This window comes from Podarcis pityusensis (assembly GCF_964106645.2).
Source record: "Podarcis pityusensis genome assembly, chromosome: 13".
NCBI classification, from domain to species: Eukaryota; Metazoa; Chordata; class Lepidosauria; order Squamata; family Lacertidae; genus Podarcis; species Podarcis pityusensis.
This window is the reverse complement of record NC_138038.1, coordinates 42,500,837-42,522,247: the sequence shown is the minus strand read 5'-3', so window position 1 is coordinate 42,522,247 and position 21,411 is coordinate 42,500,837. Positions and strand designations below refer to the sequence as shown.

The following is a 21,411-nucleotide window of genomic DNA, read 5'->3' as shown; positions in this document are numbered from 1 at the left end:
ATTTTACTGGCTCCTACCTGTAAGTTTTTTTGTAGCTGTAAGCATTTTCCCCACTTCCCCAGCCTATTTGACATGCCCTCCTCACTAATTTTTCCACTGGCGCCTAAAATCTTATTTCTTTTATCCAGTAAGCAATTCCCCCCTTTACTCAGCAGCTCAATTCAGATACCCTCCTAACTAAGCAGAAAATGATGCATAACCAAAAACTGCTGGTGAGAGAGAAGCCCACTCTCCCATCAGTGGCATTTGTTATATACTGTAAGTGATCTAAATTTGTGTGTAAGACGTTAGAGTTACATATTTTTTTCAGGTATTGCAGTAAAGGTAAAGGCACCCCTGACCATTAGGTCCAGTCGTGACCGTCTCTGGGGTTGCGGCGCTCATCTCGCTTTATTGGCCAAGGGAGCCGGCATACAGCTTCCAGGTCATGTGGCCAGCATGACTAAGCTACTTCTGGCAAACCAGAGCAGCGCACGGAAACGTCATTTACCTTCCCGCAGGAGCGGTACCTATTTATCTACTTGCACTCTGACGTGCTTTTGAACTGCTAGGTTGGCAGATGCTGGGACAGAGCAAAGGGAGCTCACCCCATCACGGGGATTCGAACCGACGACCTTCTGATCGGCAAGCGCTAGGCTGTGTGCTTTAGCCCAAAGCGCCACTCACGTCCCCACAGGTATTGCAACCTTGCCCTTTATTCAGGTTTCTCTGTCTGTCTGTCTGTCTGTCTGTCTGTTGTTTGCTTATATTACAATTATGTACCATCTTTATTTTCCAAGAATCTCAAGGTGGTGTACATGGTTCTCCTTACAATTTCATCTTCACCCGGAACTGATCCTGAGGAGCCTCTTCCTCTACGCAAGCTATTAGAGGTATTGTACATAGGTGTCCTACCTGCGGAATCTTATAGATATCCAAAATAGTTGCCACATAAAAGGAGATTTCAGAATCCAGTCCCCCAATGACCCCAGTCAGACTATTTTCAACATCACATATATAGTTAGGGACAATTTTCTCCACCATGGATAAAAGCAGCAGTGTGGCAAGATATGTGCTCCTTGCACTGATATAGCTGTCATATAAGTGGAAGCCCAAGGTGATATTGGGTAGGATGTGAGGGTCTTCGTTGATCTGCTTGACTGCAAATGCCAAGGCCACAATGTGCTGGTAACCCTTAGGCACCACCCTAGAATAAGAGTTGCAAATGTATCAGCAGGAACTTCAAAATAAGTATTCTTTTACATATCAACAGAGTAGTTAATCATATTGAGTTCAGTGGGGTTAACTCTGATCCACTATTGAATAGCTCTTCACAATAGAAGGTTCTCTCTGATGTTTATTTGAAATCTCCTTTCTTGTAAATTGAATACCCTGATTTGGAGCAAGAGAAAACAAGCATGTTCCATCTTCCTGGGGACAGCTCTTGAGATATTTTACAATGGCTATCATTCCTCTCCTCAGTCTCATCATAGATAAACATACCAAACCCCTTCATCCATTCCTCATAAGTTTTGGTTTCCAGACCATCTTTGTAGCCCTCCTCTGCACATGTTCCAGCTTGTCAATATCCTCCTTAAATTGTGGTCATCAGAACTGGGCACAGACTTCAGGTGACCAAGGCAGAATAGAGCAGGACTATTATTTCCTTTCATCAGGACACTATACTCAGCGGTGCTGAGAGTCAGCTGCTTCTTCCATGGAGTGAAGCCGCACAGCTGTTGCCAGAGAGCGCTGACCTTTTTCCTGTGACAATTCAGCTATTAAACAACTACCCGTGAGTAGGTTAACTTTGAAGATCGGGATTTAAGGAGGGAAAAAGGACTAATTTTGCTGTGAAGCGGGAAGGTGCAAACAGGAAGTCCGCCTTCCGTTTCTGTAAATAGATCAAAGCGAAGACTGTCTAAGCTAAGACCCAGAAAATCAGGTTGAAAAAGACTTAAATCTTACATCAACGAAAAGAGAACTCCCTCCCTGAGGTGCGGGAGAGGGGAGGGAGAAGGGGAAGTACTTTCTACCCGCAAAAAAAGAAGAGAGAAAGGGAATAAAGACCATCACTTAATGCATGGGAACGGACTGTCAAGGGACAATGGAACTGCCGTACTGGGAAATGCACTGCTAAAGGATAATGTAACTTTTTGACAGCTAACTCTGCAGGAGGGATACTTTGTTTTTGAAGGGTCTCTCCTGACTTGAAACTGTTGCTCCTTTGGGCTAAAGGGGGGATTTCTGAAAGTTGGAAAAGTCATTTTATTGTTGATTTTGACATTTAGGGGAGTTGACCAAGATGGCGCCGAGGCAAGTCACGCTCTCCGGCGCTCACTTTTATTTTTAAAAACCTTATCTTAATTGCCCTCCGGATGCCAATTTTTAACAAACGGAAAACATTTTAAAGACTCTGAACATTTTTATAACTCCTGTCGGCTCTGCGAGCTTCAGCTTGTCCCAGCCTGCTCCCTCCCTCCTTATCAGCTGCCCGGTCAAGGTTGCCAGAGAGGAGAGAACGCTGCTGCCTGAACTGAGAGCAGAGAGACAGAAGAGGTCTAAAGACAGAACTGTGAACTGCTTACCCGACCAACGGTGCCTGGAGAAGGAGGGTAAGGAGAGATACGACTGTGAGCTTTGCTTTGAGATTGGCCCATAGACACCCAGCTCTGCTGAACACAGAGAAAGATAAAGCTTGGAGATTCGGGGGTTAACTGAACTGACTGACCCCCGCCCAGCTGGGGGGCTGTGTGAACTAGCTGGGGACAACATTCCTGCTTAGTTGAAGAGGAAGTGCTGTAGCTGGAAAGACTCTTCATTTTAATAAATTCTTTCGAGGAGACCAGCTTTTATATTCTCAGAGACTCCTGGTGAAGGCACCCTGAGTTTTTTACAGGAAGTTTTTAATCTACACAATAACTCCACAACAGTGTATCGGATAGAACCCTCTGGAGGTTTGGAAAACCGGCTTCAGCAAGATATCGTTCTGTGCCCTGCCTTATGTGGTAGGCCTTTGAAAGACTACCTAGAAGGAATCAGCGAACCAGCCCACAGAAAGTTTCCCTTCTGGGGCTCTTCGATATCCTTCGTTCAGTATAGGGCGGTGGAAGATGGCCTCTAAAGACTAAGCTAGGCCTCTAAAGACTAAGCTAGGACCCGAAATACAAGGTTATCATAGCTGTACATGCGCTATAGCCAAACTCCACTATTATCCTTTTCCTGTTGCACATAAATTGCCTAAATAAGGCAATTTTAATTTTAATGTAGTTTTTAGCCGTTTTATTACTGCTGTCTCTTTGGCAGCATTGTTTTATTATTATATTCTGACTAGGTTGCAGCATTTGTGAAACAGCGCTGGTCGCATGATTGAGGTGAAAACTACAGGCTTAGGACAATTGCCAAGATCTAAAAGCAGAGAACTCAAAATAGAGAAATATATTGAGGCTGTTGATGAGCACATCAGGAAGCTGTTGCAGAGAGCAGGTGGGAATATAGATTGATACCCCCACTTGCCCCCCAATCTAAGGCAGTCGCACCTGGGGTAAACTGCCCTCTCTCTATATCAAGACCACTTTTACCATGGTTTTTACTAGAAGAAAATACAAGGAGTTGGGTATACTGCCTGACTCGGCAATCAGCCCCTCGGGCCCTGGTAAAAGACAAAGCAAAATCACAAATTACTTTCCTAAGATGGAGGAGGGTAAGAGTCCACAAAAAGAGTTAATTCTTGATGAAGTAATACCCCCCTCTCTTACTGTTCTTGATTGGACGTCTAATTTTAAAGAGATATACCAAGATACTGGAAATATTAACTCCCCATGCAGCCTAGCGCAAGAACTAGCTTTAGCCGAGGAACTTCAGGAGGGAAATACCTCTATTACTAAGGAACAGCTGCCCACGGAAGAAATTACATCAACCCATCAAAACCAGATACCTACTCCAAAATACTCTCAAACAGAATTGAGTGACGGTCGCCCTTTGGATTATTCCCTAGCAATAAGTTCTGATTTAGCCAACATAAAAAATTATCTAACAATAACAAACGGGCTACTGCTGACGTTAGTAGAAAATTTCACATCTCAATTAAAAGAGTTAAAATTAAATGATATGCCACAAGAACATAAAACAGTTGAGCTAGCGTCGACGAACAAACCAGTAATAAATAAGAATCTGCAAAGACATAACTCAAGGGTAAAAGTGAAGAAAAGTAAAAATATTAAAACAACAAGGAAAGCCAAGTATACCCGCAGTAATCGAAACATACATTGGCAGAAATTGTTTAAACTTCTTCCCCCAGCCCCAAATAAATCGACCACACGGGGCAGCAAAAAGAAGGGTAAAAAGAGAGAAACAAAGGTAGTTACACAGCAACCGGCTAAGGAGGACTCGCCAAGGCTGACTCCAGTAGCAAGTGAGAAGGCAGAAGTAACAACTCAGTCCTTGGATAACCAACTTTTTAATAAACCTGATGCTGCGGAAGTAGAGGCCTCTCCCTATGAAGGCAATAAAACACTTAGCAAATCAAACAGCGGGGAAGAGGAAGCGTTTAGTAGAGATGATACCCCCCTTCAGACCTGGCAAGCCTCCAGTCAGGAAAGAGATTGGAATTTGATCCTAAATCCCCAAAAACTGGTATTCACGAACTTCCCGAAGCCTAAGGGCTTCCTTACAGGGAAACAGCGAATAATGAACTTTGTATCTAGTCTAAATGACATACTGCCAGGAATGGTTAATGCTAATGATATCACCTCGGTGGAATATTTACATTATGATGGTCACTCAGTGAGAGCACTGACCACTTTTAGGGATCAGAACCTGGCCAAGTATATTTTTAGGTCAAGACCTGCCTTTTTAAAAGCACGGACAACAATACTTAGGCTCTTTGAAAATAAGGCTCCTTTGAGCCCCCTTTTGAAAACTAAGCAGGCAAATCTTAGAAAGGGGAAACAACTCTCAAAATTTTGGCCTGACAAACAGAACCCGCAATGCCTTGCAAGCAAAGGTGAGGATTTCTTTACTATGGAAGAAAATATCCTAATTGACCAATTCTGGATGTTCCCACCATTAATACAAACTGACATCTTGGGAAGACTAGATAAGCTAAGAGATAAGCTTGCCGAGAGAGCTTCAGGCAACGAGGTTATCAAGGGGGACCAAAAAAAGACCACAACACGTAACCTTCAGATCAAAGCGGAGATTAACTTTCCACCAAGAGAGAATGTGCCACCCTTCAAGGAGAGTACTCCATCACCCCCCCGAAGGAGAAATATCCCCAAGGTGACCCCACAAGACGTATGGGACAAAATGAGATACCTAGATGAAACAGAACTGGGCCAAAATCAGGCCAAAACAGACTATCCACAGAAGGAATTTATGCATAATAAAGATCTGGTGTTCACAAACGTGAGCACTTTGCATCCACCTATTGAAATCATAGAGCGGCTGGATAGCCCGCCATTCAAAGACGATAGGCGTCCGATACATAAAGCGACAAACCCTAAAAGTACGTTAGCTAATAATTGACAAAGATTCGACTGTGATAAAGCCAATCTTAAATTTTTATCATGGAACATTGCTGGTTGGCTCAACAAGGCGACTGACCAATCATTTGTCAATTTTATTCAAGATCATGATATAGTCTTCTTGCAAGAGACATGGCTAACAGGGGATCTAGATGTAAATGGTTTTGCCTCATTTTCGCTCGCAGGTTCACCAAGCAACAAAGGGGGACGAGTTAAGGGTGGGCTAGGCATTCTAATATCCACAAGGCTGAGAGCATCTTTCGTCGAGCTGGAGCCTCTGAGCAGTGTGGCCATGGCATTATTAATGAAATGCAGATATTGCACACTTCTATTGATTAATATATATGCCCCTCCCCAAAGAGGCAAGCAGCTTATCAAAAATCTCTGGCATAGGATAGAATCTTATGTCGATGAGCTAATGAATCAAACTCCTGCTGCGGCAGTGCTGCTGGCTGGGGATTTAAATGCCAGAATTGGCCAATCAGACGAAGCGTTATATGCTCATTTTCACGACGTACCTCCCATTTCTGAAGAAGCCCATTCTATTCCCCCAAGGCTCTCAAAAGACAAAGGCTGCAATTACGCAGGCCTATGCCTTCTACGTTTTTCCAACAATCTGGATTTGACTGTATTAAATGGTCGTGTCGACAGAGAACCCAGTGGGGAATTTACATTTATATCCAACATGGGAGCCTCCACTATCGATTACGTCCTGGTGTCATCTAACCTTTTGAGCAGAGCACGGGAATGTAAAGTGGTGGAGAGGGTTGACAGCGACCATCTACCGCTCTGTTTAATACTGGATGTAAGAAAAGATTTATTTTGCTCTGATAAACTTGTAGCCCCATGCTTCGAAAACATGGAGCTAAGATACTCACGTATTAAATGGTCCAGCAAATTGAGTGATGAAATATCGGAAAGACTTCACTCAGATATTTTTCTTGCTAGAAAGGAGAACCTCGTTAATTCCCCAACTCCTGAGGCTAGATTAGACATGTTCCGGGAACTGATTTCGTCGCTACAACCTTATCTGACCAACAAAAAAACGCCACGGCAATCTCTACACTTTAATAAATCCAAACCTTGGTTTGACCAAGAATGCATGGCTATGAAACGCCTCCTGCTGGATAAGTACAGGAACTATAGAACAGCGAACTTACCTTCGCTTCCATTAGACTGGTTTGAGTCAAAACGCAGTTATAAAGCTTTGATTAGCAAGAAAAAGCTCCAGGCACAAAGGGAGGAATGGCAGTGCCTAGTGGAGGCCTCCCAAAGGAAAGATTCTGCCACGTTTTGGAAAATAATTGCAAAAAGCTGGAGAGACTCCCCGATTGAAATCGAATACTCTATACCCGCTGGAGCATGGGAGGCCTATTTCCTCTCATTATATTCATCAAATCAACTGGCCCCAGCTCTGCTTCCTGCTTCAAGTGAATTTGGTAAGGAATGGCCCCCTGTAACTACAGAAGAAATTACTGGCCTTATTCAAGCTCTTAAATCAGGGAAAGCCCCGGGTGCTGACAATATCCCACCAGAAATTCTTAAGGCAAATGTCGAATGGTGGGCCCCAGTGCTAGCCGCCTTGTTCACTAGTATAAATCAAGCGGCTATTATCCCCGAGGACTGGGGTTTAGCCATCATCATTCCAATATTTAAGAAAGGAAACAGAACTGAGCCAGCTAACTATAGACCAATCAGTCTATTAAGTATTATTAGCAAACTGTATGCTGCTCATTTATGTGATAAATTAGTGGAGTGGATGGAAAGAGAGCATATTCTATCAGAAGCTCAAGCTGGTTTTAGAGCAAAGCGTTCAACTATAGACCAGGCCCTTACCCTTCAACACCTGGCAGACAAATACTCTAGAAAAGGGGGGTCTTTATATGCAGCATTCGTGGATTTTAAATCGGCGTTTGATCTAATACCAAGGGATAGACTCTGGGAAAAGCTTGGCGCTACAAACATAGATAAACGCTTATTACGCCTTATCCGTGGTCTATATGAAAACACCAGGGTGAGGGTAAGATGCGATCGGTCAGGCCATCTAACTAAAGAAATTCAAACGCACTATGGGGTTAAACAAGGATGTGTCCTCGCGCCAACGCTATTTAATTTCTATATCAACTCTCTAGCAGTAAATATGGCGAAAGAAAATGCCCACCCTCCCAAACTGGCAGGTATTCCCATCCCGGTGCTTCTGTATGCGGACGACGCAGTCCTACTCTCCTTTTCCTGCGTTGGCCTGAGGAAGCTTTTGAGATCACTTGCTGACTATTGTCAAGCGGAACAACTATCAATAAATTACAGCAAATCTAAAATTATGGTGTTTTCAAAAAAAAGAAGGAAACACAAATGGAGAATTAATGGTCAACCTATTGACCAGGTAGCAACTTTCAAATACCTGGGAATAACTTTTCAGGAAAGGGTCTCGTGGCACCAACAGATGAAAAACGCCATTGCCAACGCAGGAAGGGCTAATAAAGCCCTTACAAGATTTTTTCACGGGAAAGGGGGTAAATACGTTCCGGCGGCCTCCCAGGTTTTTGCTGCAAAAATACTCCCACAACTCACTTATGGATCCCAGGTTTGCAGTTTTAAAAATTTTGCGCCTATGGAGGCATTTCAAACAAAATTCTATCGGTGTTTATTGGGGATCCCCCCCTGTGTATCTAATATAGCTGTCCGCTTAGAAGTTGGACAACCACCCGTTAATGCGCGGCTGTGGATTCTAAAGATACACTACTGGTTAAAACTTATTTTTTCCCCGGCCGGTTTGGCTCCTTTAACACTCTTAGACACCTTTCATTCCACCTGGAAAGCTTCCCTGTTTGAAAAGATAAGAAGCTTGGGATTCTCCCCGCAGATCTTGATAGCGGCAGGATATGAGAGAGCCAGAAGTCAAGTGCTCCAACGCATTAGGGACATAGAGCTGCAATGTCATATGGGCAAAATGGATAAACATGCCATAATTAGAGACTTTGGGAGAGGGTTCTCACCCGCAAATTATTTGGCTGATTTACAAATACCTAAGTACAGACACTCCTTTACCCTGGCCAGATTTAACGTTCTGCCCTCTGCCCTGCTGCTAGGCAGATATGAGGGCAAACCATATGAGTCACGTGTTTGCCCGTGTGGCTCATCGGAAGTGGAAACAAGTCTGCATGTATTGCTGCGCTGTAGTTACTACGAGGATCTACGTTTGACCTTTATTGCCCCAGTTCTACAAAAGCTTAAAAATGAACCAGAACTCCAACGTATGAGAGCCTTGGTAGAAGATAAGGTTCCTGAAATTACGATCAATGTGGCCAAATTTTGTGTAGCCGCTATTAGGCGCAGGAAACAAGAGCTTTCCAATGTCAATATGCAGGCGAAGGCAAATACTTAATTTTATTTATGCTGTCTAATTTTAAATTGCAGTTATGTATCGAAATTGTCCTTTGTTTTTTCCGGTGTTATGCTTCGCTGACTAGCTGTACGAGTTAATCTGGTCTGTGACCGTTTAATAAAATTTGATTTGATTTGATTTGATTTTATTGTTACAAATTGGAACTGTTACTGTGTCCCCCTAGAGGAACTTTGAAATTGCTACAACTGGCCAGGGAATTTTCCACTTTAAACTGGCCACACTAAAGGGGAATTTTCCACAATAAACAAGTAATCGTGGGACTGACCTTGAGCCTTAGATAAAGTGTTATGGCAGACTTGACTCAGGAAAAAACAACAAGATCGGGCAAAATTAGACAGCAGCTGCAGCAGCGTAGACCGTCAGCACCTGGCCTCTCTGCCCCACCAGGTGAAGACTTAACCCAGGGGGCAACTAAAGGAATGGCAGCTGAAGGAGGTTTAGCTCCAGCCCTAGATAAAATTTTTGAATCTTTGGAAAAGTTAAGCAAACAAGTGGCTGAAGCGACAACTAAAATTGATCAAAATACTTTAAGCATCAATAATTTGGGGCATAAAGTGAACTCAAATACAGAATCTATGGAGAGACTGCTGCAGGAATCTACTTCGAATCGAAAAACAGCTGAAGAAGCCAAGGAAAAAGCATTGGATTACTAGAGGACTGGCACCTAAGACTCGAAAAGTGGAAATTTGCCCTAAAACCTGCTCCGACCATAACGCTGGGAAAATGGAGATGAAACTAACACCTACAGGTTCCTTCAGATGGAGGATGAATGACACCCTGTTTAGAGATCAAGAGGTTATCAAGAAGGCCCCAAAAACCTTGAGAGACTATTTCGAGATAAATATGAATACCACCATTGAAAAAAGAGTAATCTGGGACGCAAGTAAAGCAGTTATGAGGGGGTTTCTAATTCAACAGAACACAATAAAGACGAGAACCCAAAATGAGAAAAAAGAAATTTTTTTCGAAAAAATAAAAGAGGGTGAGAAGAAACTGAGAGTGAAACCAAAGTCACAAGAGATTATGAGAGAAATAAAGTTATACCAAGTTCAATATATGAAGATGATGAATCAGGAAATAGAATGGAAAATTAAACAGATGAGACAAAGGACATTTGAATTGGCTAATAAATGTGGAAAACTGCTAGCTTGGCAAATGAAAAAAAGACAAAAACTTAACACTATTACTAACTTGGAAGTGGAAGGAAAGAACATTCAGAATCCAGTGGACATTAGAAAATGCTTCCAGAGGTACTTTAAGCAGTTATACACACAAGGGCCACAAAAAGAGTGCGATTTAGATAAATTCTTAAAAACAAATGGACTTCAAAAAATCTCTCAAGAAAATAAGTTAATGTTGAACTATAAAATAACAGAACAGGAGGTGGAAGGTGCCATTCAGAACATGCAGCTGGGCAAATCTCCAGGGCCAGATGGCTTAACCTCCAAATACTATAGATCCTTGAAGGACTGGATAATTCAACCACTAAAGGAGGTTTGTAATGAAATCTTGGAGGGGGGAAAAGCGCCAGAGTCGTGGAAGGAAGCTTATATTACACTAATACCGAAAAATGAGTCTGAAAAGACGCAACTTAAGAACTACCGACCCATATCCCTGCTTAATGTGGATTATAATATTTTTGCAGACATTTTGGCTAAAAGGTTAAAGAAAGTATTAGTAGAAGAGATTCACAAAGACCAAGCTGGCTTTCACCCAGGTAGACACTTGTCTGACAACACGAGGAATATAATTGACATTTTGGAGAAGTTGCAAGTGAATATCAACACTAAAGCAGTTTTAATTTTTGTAGATGCGGAGAAAGCCTTTGATAATATTTCTTGGAGTTTCATGAAGAAAAATCTTCAGGGGATGGGGGTTGGTCAAGGGTTTGAAAATGGTATATTCAGAACATACCATTGAAAATGGTATTCAGAACAAAAAGCCAAACTAATAGTTAACAATGTGGTAACAGAGGAATTTAAGATAGAGAAAGGGACACGACAAGGCTGCCCAATTTCCCCATTGCTTCTTATTTCGGTCCTGGAGGTTTTGCTAAACATGATCAGAAGGGATCGTCTGATTAAAGGTATACAGGTCGGGGCCAAACAGTACAAATTGAAAGCTTTTGCAGATGACTTAGTATTGATGTTACAGGAACCAGAATCTAGTACCAAAAGAGTTTTAGAATTGATCCAAGAATTTGGACATGTGGCAGGATTTAAGTTGAACAAGTTAAAAACTAAGGTGCTCAAGAAAAATTTAACACTGATTGAGAAAGAAAGGTTTCAGAAGGAGACAGGTTTAACATTGGTTAAGAAAGTAAAATACCTGGGGGTTAATATGACAGCTAAGAACTTAAACCTATTTAAAGACAACTATGAGAAATGTTGGTCAGAAGTCAAAAAGGATCTAGAGATATGGTCAAATTTGAAGCTTTCCTTCTTAGGTAGAATTGCTGCTATAAAGATGAATGTACTGCCAAGAATGTTATTTTTGTTTCAATCATTGCAAATTCTGGACAAAATGGACTGTTTCAAGAAGTGGCAGAGAGACATTTCTAGATTTGTCTGGCAGGGCAAGAAGCCTAGAATAAAATTTAAAAATTTAACCGATGTAAAGGAAAGAGGCGGATTTGCCCTGCCAGACCTTAAACTTTATTACGAATCAGCAGCATTTTGCTGGTTGAAAGAATGGCTACTTCTTGAGAACACAGACATTTTGGATTTAGAAGGTTTTAATAATGTCTTTGGGTGGCATGCCTATTTGTGGTATGACAAGGTTAAAGCACATAAAGCATTTAAAAACCATATTGTCAGAAAAGCATTGTTAAATGTCTGGATAAGGTATAAGGACTTACTTGAAAATAAAACCCCAAGGTGGTTGTCACCGATGGAAGCAAAGGCTCAGAAAAAGCTCAATATGGAGGCCAAATGGCCGAAATATTGGGAAATTTTGGAACAAGAAGGAGACAAATTGAAATTGCAGAGCTTTGAGAAATTAAAAGACAAAGTGCGAGACTGGCTTCACTATTATCAAATAAGGGAAGCCTACAATTTGGACAAAAAATTGGTTTCCAGGTGGAAAAATCAAAATTAGAAACAGAACTGTTAGAACCCAAAACTAAGATTTTGTAAAAAATGTATAACTTGCTGTTGAAATGGAATACGCAGGATGAAACGGTGAAATCTGCTATGATTAAATGGGCATAAGATGTTGGACATAACATTATGTTTGCTGACTGGGAACAGTTGTGGACCACTGGTATGAAATTTACGGCATGTAATGCCCTAAGAGAGAATATTATGAAAATGGTATATATACAGGTGGTACATGACACCAGTCAAGCTTGCAAAAATCTATCACTTGCCCGATAATAAATGTTGGAAATGTAAAGAAAACGAAGGTACATTCTTTCACCTATGGTGGACGTGCCCAAAGATTAAGGCTTTCTGGGAGATGATCTATAATGAAATGAAAAAGGTATTTAAATATACCTTTCTAAAGAAACCAGAGGCCTTTCTGCTGGGCATAGTCGGCCAATTGGTGCCAAAGAAGGACAGAACTTTCTTTATGTATGCCACAACAGCAGCAAGAATACTTATTGCAAAGTACTGGAAGACACAAGATCTACCCACTCTGGAAGAATGGCAGATGAAGATGATGGACTATATGGAACTGGTGGAAATGACTGGCAGAATCCGAGACCAGGGAGAAGAGTCGATGGAAGAAGATTGGAAAAAGTTTAAAGACTATTTACAGAAATATTGCAAAATTAATGAATGTTAGAATGATGTTGGATAGAAACTAAGTGGTTTTTAGCAGTAATGTTATGAACATGAAAAAATGGATTATTAATAGGTAAAAATTTAAGGTTACAATAAATTATGATTAAAGACTAGGATCTACAAAGAGGGGAGGGATTTGCTGAATTAACAAACTGAACTGGAATACAAAAAAGGGAGGCGTGAGGAGGTCCGGGAAATAAGCAAATGAAAGACAAGTAATGGAAAGAATGAATTGTTTTTAACCATTTTTATTTTGTATTTTTCTTCTTTCTTTTTTCACTTTGTAATATCTGGAAAATCTTAATAAATATCTTATTAAAAAAAAGGACACTATACTTCTGTTGATGCAGATCTCTTGAACCTTTCCACATGTACCACTGGCAAGCCAAGTTTTCCTCATCTTAGATTTGTGTATTTGTAGGTACCACTCTTACTTTTCTCCAAGTTTTTAAATATTTTAAACTCAGTAGTATCTAGAATAGGGGTTGCTAATGTGGGGCTCATGGGACGTCTTCCCTTACATGTCTGAGGTCTTTTTCTGACACTTACAAAGTCTCTGGTCTCTCTGGTCTCTCTCTGCAGTGACTTCCTTTTCGTGAGTCAGTGCTGGTCGTTCTATACTTCATAATAAGTACCTTTCAGTGCTGAAACAAAGCTTAGTCTAAGTTCAGAAAATGAAAGCATAAGGACATTCAGCCTCAGAACAGGTTTTTAAAAATACATTCTTACTAATAGTCTAGTAGTTCAGATAAAGTCTAGCAAAATGGGCTGCTTATAAGGCCTCTCCCAAACACACAAGCATGCATACATGCATTTCAATACATTTATATTCATTTCTCTATCCAGAAATGGGAATTTCTCCTATATTATCTTAATTCACAAGACATTTGTTCCTTTTTTTTTTGCACCAGCACAAGTCCCATTCATATCTAAAGTGGATTCCCCCAGATAAAAGGGTAAACATTTGCTGCCTCACTCATTATTCTGAGACTGCAACTCTAGGTTTGATCATTCTTTTGATGTAATACAATGAGTGGCTTAGTTCTTACACAAGCTCTTCAGGCAGCAGTGGTGGGGGTTCCTCAGTGAATGTTGCTGGAGAGGCGATGAAGCCACCATGGGAAACAATGCCACCAATGAGGAACTCTCCTGGTTGATGATACGTGTGAAGTGGACTGTGTGGACCTTGGAGTCTGCATTTCTCTAAGTGAGCCTGACATACTTTGTAAGAAAACAGTTCCAGCAGCAAGACCACTAAAATCACCATTCTCAATTCAAAGGCAACTGTTTGATCTACACAGAAACCACTATTTCTCTGGCAATAGCATAATTAACTTCTCCAAGATAAAAGCTGTCTCATTTGAATGGTACTTTATTTACCTGAAGTGATAAAATCTGGGACTATCCAAGATCAGACTTGAGGCTCCCAGACCTATTTAAATTATTCTGGTAATTTTAGTATCCCTTGTGTTACTTTTGCCAGTGGCCACTGAAAGTCCACAGAGGTTTTTGAGAAGCCACAACTTTAATTATAGCCCTGTTAATAACCAAGCTGGAATGTAGTTATTTATTCAATGCTTGCAAACCCCTGTGGTATTGCAGAAGAAAATGTGTTTATCTCATATATGGAAATATTGTGTTAAATTCCCTTTCAGTGGATAATAAGGGGCCAGTGGTGTATTAGTGAAGTTAGAAATTCATAATGGAAGACCTTGTAAACAATGGAGACTCCAAAATGTAGTACGGTGTTGTCAGCATCTTGAAATTTAACTGAGTAGACCTTGATTCACATCAACCACGTGGCATGACAACAATGGCTGCTCACCACTTTTCCTGGGGGCGAGAGTTGTTTTCCCTCACTCTCAGCCTCCTTCCCCGATAGCCTAGGCACACACATTTGCTGGCCTTTGAAGGGAAATTCTCCTTGGCCGGTGGATCTCAAAAGGGATGGGTCTTTCCAACCCAAAGGGCACTATAAATGGGCCGCTCACTGCTGTCTCCTGGAGGGCACTGCCTTCCTGGCTGTAGGCATTGGCTGCTGTCTCATCTGGCCTTGCAGTGAGGCTTAAAAGGGCAGTTGCAGGAGGCTCTCGCAGCAGGCTGGGTGAAGAGCGACACCCTCCCACCCTCCCTTATTATTTCCAATTACAATTCACAATTCCAATCACAATTCATAACACACACATCTATACTAAAAATGCAATCCGTGCGCAGCAATCAAAGTTTAATTTATATTTTGTGTGTTATTTCATATATTAAGAAAGGAGATGATTTGTCCCCTTCCTCCGCCCCCAGATGAGAACAGGAATTGAATCCCGATGGGTGCTGTTTGCATAGGAGCACCCTGAAACTATGGTGCTCCTAAAATTTGGGGGATCAAATTTTCCCCCAAACCAGCTGCTAAGCAGAAGTTTCTGCTTTCTGCACAGGGGGACTAATTTTACAGACACTCATTAACAAGCATAGTTAACTTGCTGTATAACAGTGCAGATGTCTACGCAGAAATAAGTGTTTTAAGATTTAATGGGCCTTACTCCCAGAGAAGGGAGTGCAAGCTGGCAATGTAGGCTCTGGTTTATGATTGAAACTACGAGAAAGCAGTGGCTTTGTGTCCTTAAGAGCTGTATAACAGGAGGTATAATTCAGAGGTTAAGCCTGGATTCCAGAAAGCTGAGGTCCATTCTGGGAATACAGATGCAATCTGAAGATTCTCTTTCCTCTTTGATTCCACTTTCAATCTGATTAAACTCTGGTTTACTTGTATTCTCCATTCATCATTGTTAGGTCTAATCAATTTTATCTGCTAATCAAACGTTGGCTGAAGGATGCCAACAGTCAGTGGAAAGTCCAACAATATACTTGCCAGAAATATAATACGTATTTGTATTAAGTATATAGTGTTCTGATCCATCACTTGTATTGGTGAAAATAAGACTTTTCAGTTGTGGCTTTGTTGAATGCTTTTCCCAGTGAACTGTGCATGGTTCTTTGTTACCATCTTTTCCAAGCACCAGGGCAGAAATCATTCACACTTTCTTATCTAGTTCTCTGAATTTCACCAAGGAGACTTGATTCAGACAAAATCTTGGGGGGAGGGAACCGAATCCAATGGAGGGTAATTTATTTCTGTTGGTTTCTGCTTTCCTTCACTGTGCAGCGAAAGGGCTTGTCACGAGACAGGTGTTTACATTCCACAGTCTGTACTGTTGGAGTTTCTCACGGGAAAGGGAGACTGGATGTGACGTACACTGGTTTCCTGTTTTTCACTGTACTTTGCAGTTTCACTTTGTGATTCTCTCCGAGCTGTCAAGGAGAGAGGATGCATTTTTTCTGCTCCGGCAGAGGCAAGATGTCTTTCTGTAATATACCAGCTTTGAACTGTAAATAAAGCAATATAGAGTATGCAGCACGTACTCCTCATCCTTCCGCTGGGCACGAGACTCTGCTTTAAACCAACACGTGGTTATGGGCTCCAGAAGTCGAATCGGAGTGCTGGCAAAGGATCGGAATGCAGAGGGACAGATCGGAACGGAATCTGCTCTGCGCGTAAAAGTGATTGATGAGGTATGTGCTACTGCTCCGGGCAGCCTGCCAGCTTCTAGTTAATGGCTTTATGGCTGGACTTTGAACTTTCAAAGCCGTTTTGCCGGGAATAGGCAAAAGGCTCCCAGGCACAAGTTACTATGCTGGGGAAATCGAAAGTAACTTTTAAGTGCGCTTTTGGAATAAAGCAGCTGCAGCAGTGACGCAGCAAGATTTAAAGCAGCATATATGACGCTGAAGGCTAATGCCAGAGTCATGATGGCCCTTCAGGATGCTTGTGGGATTCCTAAGCTCAACAAGAAAAATTATGCCGACTGGGTTCTGTATGCAGAGGCAATTCTGCGGAAAGAGGGTTTGTTTGAGGTGATTACAGAAACCCCCCCAGTTCCAGTTACAGATGCATGGGAAGCTAAGGATTCCAAAGCAAGGGGAACTCTTACATTGATAGTATCCCCAGAAGAGCTCTGTCTATTGCGTGATAAGACCTCAGCCAGAGAAATTTGGGACGCTTTGAGAGAAGCTCACTTAAGGACAGAAGCAGGGTCCACTATGTTTTACTTTAACAAGCTGCATAATATGGCTCTTGCTGAAGGTGGAGATGTGCGTTTACATCTGATGGAGATGCAAAATCTGAGACATGAGCTGCAACAGAGAGGACTCAACTTTCCAGAGGCTGTGTATTCTTTCATGATACTACAATCTTTGGGTTCAGGTTGGGAGTCTGTTGCAACCCAGATTGCTGTGCAACCAACCGCTCAGCTAACAGTGGACTATGTAACTGCCGTGATTTTAAATGAAGCAGATCGCCGGGGTGCTAGCTGCATGGGCAAGGGGGAGTCTTCACAGACGTCATCCCATAGTGCAGTGGAACCACCAGATGGCGCCAAAGCTTTGAAGGCAGTGAAATGCTACTCGTGTGGACGTCTAGGCCATATGAAGAGGGAATGCAGATATCCCAGGGCCAAGACAGAACAGCGCAGCGAAAGCTCATCGCGCGGAAAAGGCCGAGGCAAAGGCAAAGGTCCGGTGTCTAGGACAACGCAGCACAAGGCTATGGTTTCACGCTTCACTCCAAAGGTTGCAGAGGTCCAGAAGACGTCTAGATCTTTCTTCGTTGTTGATTCAGCGGCAACCCACCATATGTGCAATGATAAGAGACTGTTTGTGTCTTTTACACCGCAGGAAGGTGCGATTCACCAGGCGGATGACCACATTATTCCCAGTAAAGGCTACGGAACTGTTGTTCTTCACAGTTTGGACTTATCGATACAGAATGTGCTTTACGTGCCAGACGCCAAACATAATCTGCTCAGCGTTGGACAGCTGAATGAGCGGAACATTGACGTATCCTTCAAGAACAAGAAGTGCATCATCACAAAGAAAAATGATTATGTATTGCATGCTGAATATGTTGATCGTTTGTTTGTTTTGTATTATGATGATGTTGAAAAGGATGACACTTGTTGCATTGCAGGTTCTAACAAAAGTTTGCATGCAGAATGTATTCATGATTTTCATAGAAAATTTGGTCATTTGCATTTTGAGGCAGTATCTAAAATGCCTGCCTTGGTTGAAGGTATGACTATTAAACCCTGCAGGTACCACATGAAGTGCAAAGCATGCGCAGCAAACAAGGTGAAAATGGCTGCGAAAGGTAAGGTGTCTAGTAGGCAAGCTACGGAACCATACCAGGTTGTTCATGCAGATTTGGTTGGACCACTAGCGCCCTCTTTGGGTGGAAATAGATACTTCATGGTTCTCATTGATGCATTTTCTAGATATATTTTTGTGTACAATCTCAAGCAGAAATCGGAGGCTTTTCCTAGGTTCAAGGAATTCTGTGCTTGGTTGGAAAATGTGCATGGTAAGAAGATAAAGACTCTTTTCAGTGATCGCGGGGGAGAATTCACTTCTCAGCAGTTTGAAGCTTTTCTGACTGAGAAAGGAATTCAACACGATTTGTCTAGTCCTCGCTCGCCATGGCAGAATGGACTTGCGGAAAGGGCAAATCAGACATTGCTTCAAGGGTTAAAAACCTTGCTGCATGATGCCAATCTTCCAGAGAGTTATTGGGCCGAATCTCTCTCGTGTTTTGTTTACAGTTACAATCGCAGGTTATCTTCAGCGATTGGTTGTACCCCCTATGAGAAGATGTTTGGCAAGAAGCCATACATCAAACACATGAAGATTTTTGGTTCTGACATGTGGATTCACTCACCACAAAATTCCAAGTTAGACAAGCGTGGATTGCATGGTATCTTTCTAGGTTATCAGAAAGGGTCTTACAGAATAATGATGACTGACTCTAAGACAATTAAGCTCACGAGAAGTGTTGAGTACAATGCAAAGTGGGGGGAGAATGTGGGAATTTTCCAATGTTATCCTGATGACGGTGATGAGACTGAGGATAGTCAAAAGCAACCACAACAACCCACACCCACTGATGAAGGTTCTGAGTCTGAATCTGAAACTGAATCGGGTGATTCAGGGGATTTCAAGAGTGCGAAAGCCTCTATGCGACCCTCTGAAAGCTCTGATCAAGAATTGGAGGAACCATTGTTCACAATAGGTCGTTTTTCTCCTAAGAAGGAAGAGGAGAGTGTTGAAGACTTAAGGCTAATTCGTAGGTCACAGAGAGCCACAAAAGGCAGACCTCCAAAGAGATTTGCTGATGAGTTTGCTACGATAGCAGTAACAGCTGTTAAAAGCTCCAAGAAGGTATTTGAACCTTCAAGTTTCCAAGACATCCAGGGTTTGGATTCAAAGGAAGCTGAGCCATGGTTAAATGCCATGAAGGCTGAGCTTGATTCCTTAGAAAGGAACAAAACATGGGAGCTAGTTCCAGTAGTTCCAGGAATGAAACTGCTTGGAAGCAAATGGGTCTTCAAAGCGAAGACAGATAAAAATGGCAAGATAGTCAGACACAAAGCCAGATTGGTAGCCAGAGGTTTTGCACAGGTACCAGGTGAAGACTATCACGAGACCTATTCACCCACAGTGAGATATGAAAGCATTAGGCTTATGCTCAAGCTAGCTGCAGAGGAAAATCTACACATTAGTCACCATGATATTAACACAGCTTTTCTGTACGGATCTCTAGATGAAACACTTTATATGCTTCCACCTGATGGCGTACAGGTAAAACAGGGATTTGTTTGTGCTCTGAAGAAATCCCTTTATGGTCTCAAACAAAGTGCACGGTGTTGGCACACAAAACTCACTGAAGTATTGTTTTCTCTAGGTTTTCAGCAAGGGAAAGCTGATCCATGTGTATTTGTCAAAGAGGAGGGGCAAAAGAAACTGTACTGTTTGTTTTATGTTGATGATTTATTATTCTTTTGGAAAGATGTCGCAATGTACAATAACGCCCTAGCTCAACTGAAAGAGCACTTTGACATGAAAGATCTTGGTGAGGTAAACAACTACCTATCTCTGGAAATAGAGAGAGATCAAGATGGTAACATTCTAGTACACCAGTCACGGAAAATTGCTGATGTGTTAAGCAAACTAAATCTGATGGATGCTAACCCTGTAGACACACCGATGACAACAGGTTATCAGGTAGATGACACTGAAGAAGCATTTTCTGACACTACACTGTACAGAAGTGTGCTAGGCAAGCTAAACTTCATTGCCAGATGTTCAAGACCAGACATTGCTGTTAGCTGTAATTTGCTAAGCAGACAAGTCAACAATCCTAGTGTCAAGGATTGGAAAGCTCTGAAACGCATAGCGCGGTATTTGAAAGGCACTATGCATTACAGACTGAGACTTAACAATCAGAAGTCTGGTGGTCTTGAAATATTTGCAGATGCAAGTTTTGGAAGTGACACTACAGACAGGAAAAGTACGTCTGGAGTTTGCTACATGTACAATCAAGGTCTGTTTGATTGGTCATGCAAGAAGCAAACAACAGTTAGCTTAAGTACTTGTGAAGCCGAACTGAATGCACTGTCTTATTCACTTAAGGATTGTGAATGGTTAATACAATTGTGCAAAGATATGAAAATTCCTGTCAAATGTCCAATCCAGGTTTACCAGGACAACAAAGCATGTTTGGCTTTGCTGAAGTCTGAAGGTTGTAAGCAAAGCACGAAGCACTTGCAATTAAAGTTGCAGCATGCTAGGGAATGTATTCAGAAGGGACTCGTAACGGTGTCCTATATGCCAGGTAATGAAATTCCTGCTGATGTATTGTCCAAGATTGTATCAAGGGATCAACACTGTACCTATGTGCAGAAGTTGGGTTTGTACTGATGTTGTACGAACACGCTGCCCAGTGATGTTCACAGAAAGGGGGAGGATGTTGGTTTCTGCTTTCCTTCACTGTGCAGCGAAAGGGCTTGTCACGAGACAGGTGTTTACATTCCACAGTCTGTACTGTTGGAGTTTCTCACGGGAAAGGGAGACTGGATGTGACGTACACTGGTTTCCTGTTTTTCACTGTACTTTGCAGTTTCACTTTGTGATTCTCTCCGAGCTGTCGAGGAGAGAGGATGCATTTTTTCTGCTCCGGCAGAGGCAAGATGTCTTTCTGTAATATACCAGCTTTGAACTGTAAATAAAGCAATATAGAGTATGCAGCACGTACTCCTCATCCTTCCGCTGGGCACGAGACTCTGCTTTAAACCAACAATTTCACAGTACATAGATAATATATAGAACTCACTGCCAAAGGAAACAATGTTGAAGACAGTGCATTTCTTTTTGGATATGGCTTGAAGGTTTAATCTTACTGCAAACAAGTGGTACAGTGACAATAAAGTATTTCTATTTCCCACAGCAATCTGGTTGGTCAGTGTGAGTACAGGCTGCCGTACAAGATGGGCCATTGGCCTGACTCAAGAGGATCATCTTACATTTCTACGATCTTGAGTATGGATAAGTTGATGATGAAATATGACTGTGAGCAGTACAGAACAAGAGACCATAAATGAATACTCAAATATTCCATGGCCTACAATAGTACAGTTTCACATTATGCTGAAAGCTGTGAGAATTAAGGCTAGATACAGATTTGTTTACTTGCATATTTTGACAAGAATTGCTCTGAGTCTTCTTGTCAACACATACTACATGTATGTGGAAATGTATTCCTCAAAGCAAATGAGTGAATTTTACAATGAAAATTTCAACTACGGGAATTTGGAGTCTAGGAAAAATTGTAAAAGGG

At 41.9% G+C, this 21,411-nt stretch overlaps 1 protein-coding gene across 1 annotated transcript in view; it reads right to left on the bottom strand.

Moving 5' to 3' along the window:
* The window catches only part of LOC308461335 (vomeronasal type-2 receptor 26-like), a 67,508-nt gene that overhangs the window by 39,808 nt on the left and 6,289 nt on the right, over nucleotides 1-21,411 (bottom strand). The gene's annotated exons all lie outside the window — the stretch shown is intronic.